A 5,934-nucleotide genomic window follows, 5' to 3' on the forward strand; every position below is an offset into this window, starting at 1 on the left:
CTCTTTCATAGTTGTTCATACAGCATCTTGCAGCTTGATTCTGTACCCTTTCTTGTTTATTTTTATTTTTTTTATTATCTATGTCAGCTCTCACTCAGCATTAGCAACATGATTGCGAAGACAAAATGCTGTCAGAGTTTTACACTGAAGAAAGAATTAACTTCACGTTTGAATCTTTGTTTGTCCCTGATCTTAGCAATCTCCCTTGGAAGACTGTTCCAAAGCCTAACTATTGTCAATACAAAAGTTCTCATATGACTGTTGGTGTATGAGACAGGGACCACCAGAGTGTTCTCGTGATAAGATTTTGACTGGCGTGTCACCCGCCGCACCTCTCTGTGTTTAGTAACAAGGTCATTCAACAGGGTTTGTGGTTCTCTGTGGTACATGCGGGGGAAAAAAGTCAATGCACCAACCTTTCTGCGGTGGTCCAAAAGTTTGTTTGTTTTTCTTTGTATGTAGATCCCATAATGTCGCTGCATATTCTAGGTTCGGTGTTAAAAGAGACGTATATCTAAGTCATTTTACTCTAGTTAGGCATGCCCACAGATTACGCTTGATTGATGAGCCTGCCATGGGGGACTTTGTCAAAAGCATTAGTGAAATCAAGTATTGCTAGATCTACCTGTCGTTTATTGTTCAGTGCGCCTGTTATGTCATGGTTTGTTAGTATAAGCTATGTTTCTGTGGATCGTTTGGCTCTGAATCCATGCTAATAATTCGTCAATATATTGTAGCTTTCTAAATGCTATATGATTTGGCTATGGATAATATGTTCAAGATGTTTGCAGGATATGAAGGACAGTGAAATAGGTCTGTAGTTGCTGGGGACCACTTTATCTCCCTTTTTAAAGATAGCGCATATATTTGCATGTATCCAGTCTGTAAGGATTTCTGCAGTGTTTAACGTGTGTGGGAAGATGTTAGTTAGTACAGGTGCGATCTCACAAGCTGTCATCTATAGGAATCTAGGTGGTATTTGGTCAGGTATGATGATTTAGACGAACCGAGACCATGAAGCACCTTTTCAAAGCCATAAGTAGAAACTGCTGTATGTTCCATTGAAGGAGTACAAGGCTGACATAGAGATGGAATATCTGTGGTGTCTTCCTCTGTGAAAACACTTTGGAACTGTGCGCTGAGAGCTTTTGCTTTTTTTCCCGCTGTTACTGATAGTGGTATAATCCACTTTTAGAGGTACTACCCCTATAATGTCTTTCCTCAGTCCTATTATATACGACCAGAAGATTTTGGGTTTGTCAAATATACTTTCTCCCAGTTTGTCTGCCACGTATGTAGAGTGTGTTTGTTTTATGCTTTTCACCCCCTTGTAACTTTCATGTATTTGATGCAGTTTACCTCTTGGCTTGTTTTCTTGGCTTTGTTATAGAGGTACTAGTGAAGTACTAATATACAGATATCACAGTGACTGAGCTAATTAAGTAGTCACTTCGCTTGGCTAGTCATGTTCACTTTTGTAGTACGTTCACCTGGCAACCTGCTATGGGTTACAGGAAACACTCAGGAAATAGAAAGACTTGTTATCTATCTGATTGATTTAATATCTACTGCAGCGTGACAATTTTCCTCGCCCACCAAAAGGTCATAGGGCAAATCAAAGACAGGTATCTCTAATACGTAAGTCTGGCCATTATTTGGTGATAGATTTCGGCTCGAGTAACTGAATTTGTACACTACTATTAAATTCAAACCTGTTGATCTCACGTATCCCTGTACACCCTTGTTTTTCAAACATACTTGTAACTATATATAACAAACACAAGTGCATACAGTGCAATTATATATTATTCACAAGTACAGTATATAATGTAGTAATGTGCAACGTAGTTTGAGAAAAAGTTTTTGTTTACCTTGACCTACCAGCTGGGGCGTAGGTGCTCGACAGAAGGGGCAAGAGGGGGACACCTGCAAAAAGGCAATGAAAATAGTATAAAGTAATGCCCTATGTCTAAATTGTTTGCTATTCGGTTAGATCTCAAAAAGGCGTAATTGTCAATGAATGCGGACGATTAAATCAAAGTGCTTGTGATATACTGAAAATGCGGCTAAAGATAACAATTAGTGAAGTACTAGTATACAGAATACAGGCGAAAAGGTCCCCCGTACTGACTGAGGTAATTAGATAATAATTTCACATTTTGATAGGCGGCATATTGTATAGTGCCTGAATAATTTACTGGCGTCTAACAGGTAGATTTGAGCAATTACTACTACTTACAACCACACATGCAAGCCAGTTAAGGTACCATAAAAGAAATAAGTTGAAACTAATAGACGTACCTTCAGCCAATCTGTAATACACTGCCTATGGTACATATGCTTGCAAGGCAATGTGTAGTAAATACCAGTACTTGTGTCCAAGCATATCGCGCACCTGAAAGAAATCAAGTATATATTAATGTACACATGGTCTATATATTAATACACCAATAACTCATAGCTAGTATGTTAATCAATATTTCTACACTACTGCAATGGTGTGCTACACAGTCAATCGCATAGAAATTGCAATAAATAACAAATCATGTACCCAGAACATGTAAAAATAACACATGCTGAGGTCAACAGGTAAACTGCATCAAATAGATTGGTCTACTCGAGAAGAGAGATGCTGAATATGGTTGAGTAAAATGGCCACAATTTTTGCTGCTATGTATAAATTTGCAACTTAACCATGCCGTTAATAGTCTAAGTTGCTACGAAAAGGACCACAAGAGTTAATTGATGTGTCACCTTTTAAGTGACCTTACAAGATATTGTGTACATCAAAAAAATGAACAGGATCTTACGTTGTATTTTCATCTCGCAGTATACGATCTTCCTCTTCTAATCTCAGGGCTATCTGTACCATAACCTGAAAATATAATAATTAAATAAATTTGTTGACATTGTAATCGCGTATATGATTCCAAATCTATTGACATTCAATTTACTTAACGTTTGCAAATTGATTGATGTCACAAAGGTGGATAATTCAGTATACCAATAACTGTCAAATATTCAAGAAAATGTTACGGGGCCGTAAGGTAATAAATAACCCATCCTGAGGCATATTTTAAAGTTGATGATTTTGACCCCTGAGTTGGGGTCCAAGCATTAGTAAAAGGCAGCTGAGCTAATGGTATGCAGTTATACAGATATGTGAACAAGCATGACAAATCAAACTGTGTAACCTCCTTTTTTATTTTTAATGAATGGAAAGTTGGGTCTACGACATCTGATTGATCTGACCAACTCCACGGCCATACTGTAGATTATTTGCAACATATTTCAGTTCTATAATACAACAAATATAGGCCTTAACTTCCATCATAACTTCCGTTGAAAAGATCGTACACATTTTGTAAATATAACAAAGGATATATATAGAATATTGGTGAATTGTGCAGATGTCTGGGCCAAAATATATATATTTTGAAGTCCAAGTTGTGACAAACGTTATTTTACCTAACGTTCACCAATTTACTAAAAATCCCATACCACTTCTGTTCATGCTTCTCTTTGGGGCTATCTATCCGGCGACTTGGCGATCGCCCGGAGCCATGTACAGGTCATTTCCATGCTGTGACCGTCCATGAAGTATCATGATGGGTCCGGCGTTACAAACGAGTCGGTACCTCCAGAAAACTTAAGTAGAATTCCTCTAGAAGGACTCAAAGTAAACCTGAAGCCTTCCCCTACGTTTTAGTACGTACGATATAGCCCTATTCCTTATTTCAGGCCTAGATTTCGCTGGAAAGTGAGGAGCATTGAGTGCGTCAGAGCCTAGCGTCCGCCATTTTCATTTCAGCTCGGGGGTCACGTGACTGTCATGTCTGACTAGCGTGCACTCTGTTCTGTTTACTAAACGTGTCCCCCTCTATTTTTCCAAATCGCGCCGCAGTATAGTAAATACAACTTGCTGAAGGCTCAATGTCACGTTTCTCGAGGGAGGGATGGCTGCCCTTGGAATAGCGACAAAAAATTGGCTATTTCGCTCTTTTTTTGGCCCGTACGGGGAAACATTCGTTACTTCTACTATTATATATACTTTTTAAAATGAATCCATTATAAAACTACTCATGAAATATGGCAAAAAGGGTCATATATGTGGAGACAATAATGTATTAAGTGGCAAATTTGGTAGCAGGCGGGCATAAAATTATTCACTATAAGTATATATATTTTGTTTAAATAAAGTTGTTGTATCTATGACTTAGATATAAGTAAAGGACTCTGTATTACACTTACATCAATGTACGGGTCTATAACAGGATCGATTCTGTAATGTGTTGGAGAGAAAAGGAAAGGCCTTATTACATAATCAGGTCCTGAAATGAAGGGTTATGTCTGACTCAAGATTACGTTATTAGTTCACATGTATAATATTTTTAAGACATATGAAGTTTGCTATACCTCGCATTTAAGTGGGCATTGTCATTTCAAAACCACCACTCTGTCCTCCTCAGAACAAAAATTAATTACAACAAATTTTGAAGACCACAGTGTATGACGTTCTTTTACAACAAGTAATAAAACAACCTACACTGGCACAGCGTTCTCTCGTCTCATATTGTTTACAGCAGTATCTATATCTTTAAAAAAATGAAATAAAACTGTGTCATTTTGATATATACATCTATGATCATTGAAACCACAAAAAGTACTAATTAAACATAAAGTTATGGAAGATAACTAACGTAGGTCTATATCAAGGAGAGATATGAAAGTGTCAGTGCCAACTTTATGTCGAAAATTATCCGAATGGCTTGTGTTACAACTATACAACTTAATGCCTTGAACACGTTCGTAACGTAAGATGAATATTTGTTTTGTTTGATGTCTTTGAAACGGGTTATACCACAGATATTCGAAAACCATTGGTTCCCTATCAACAAAGATGATTTCATGTTCAAAGCCAATTGTTTAGTCTATAACGGAGTGATCATGTTATGAGATAGCTTAAACCACAAGTTATGATTATACTTACAGGCATCAGCGTGTGCCATCTCTGAAAGAGCGCATATAAAGATGATATTTATTATAGGCAATGTGAATAGATTCCTTTATTAATCAGACTTATATCTTTGAATATTTTTTATCCTCTTAAGAGTTTGAGTATAGCTTGTTTATATTGGACTAAAAAGGACAGGTAGGGTTTAAACTTTCCTACTTCTTGGTCAACTTTTGTTCACTTCCCAAGTTTAGTGGCACCTGTTGGACGGCGGCGTTATGTTATTCAGAGAGCGGCGAGTTATGCCACAGGGGACGATTTTGCCGCGGACGGACGATTTTGCCGCGGAGAGAAGGTGGCATAGCTTGCGCCGCTCTCCAAAAAACACAACGCCGCCTCTGCTTGGAGAGTATCGACTGACGCGTCGCGTCTTCTTCAGCTGACGCATCTGAAGCCTCGTCGCCATCGTGCTGTGTGGCACCGCCTGCTGCGCCGCCGTCAGTCAGGGCAGCGAGGCCCTTTGGCAGGGTCCAGTCGTCAGTTTGGTCCGCGTCCAGCAGAAATTTGGCATACCACACTGACAACATATCCATTCTAGACTGTTATGTTCCGCCAGAACATTGTAGTTTGCGGTAGACATGGACATGCAGTCAACATGATACCAACCTTGGCATTCATCACATGCAATAGCTCTTTGGTTCCATTCGGTAGCTTTGCCGCATAAAAGACATGTCTCACCAATTATGGCCTCTATGGTATCCGTGTCCATTGTTGGTCCCTTGGCGTCTTCCCCTGCTGTCCGTGTCAGCAGCTCATCTCGCGTGGAAAGAGCTGCCGCCGTTATTCTCACCCTGGCGGTGGTGGACTTTCCCCCCTGCGCCCTCGTCATTGCGTCAGGTGAGACATAGACCTGCCGATGCTCTGCCCCAACACGAACTGCAGGTACATAAACGTAATATTGTAATAAATATTAGAAATAG

General features: G+C 39.2%; 1 long non-coding RNA gene across 1 annotated transcript; it reads right to left on the reverse strand.

Annotated features, from left to right (window-relative positions):
* Positions 1-1,808: 1,808 nt before the first annotated feature.
* LOC109461933 lies at positions 1,809-3,800 on the reverse strand. The gene is made up of 4 exons (XR_002139727.1): positions 3,502-3,800; positions 2,811-2,875; positions 2,302-2,395; positions 1,809-1,926 (listed from the first exon to the last, which is right to left on the reverse strand). It is a non-coding gene; the product is annotated as an uncharacterized LOC109461933 (long non-coding RNA).
* Positions 3,801-5,934: the final 2,134 nt, after the last annotated feature.

Source organism: Branchiostoma belcheri, unplaced genomic scaffold (assembly GCF_001625305.1).
Source record: "Branchiostoma belcheri isolate BF01 breed outbred unplaced genomic scaffold, Haploidv18h27 scaffold972, whole genome shotgun sequence".
Taxonomy (NCBI): domain Eukaryota; kingdom Metazoa; phylum Chordata; class Leptocardii; order Amphioxiformes; family Branchiostomatidae; genus Branchiostoma; species Branchiostoma belcheri.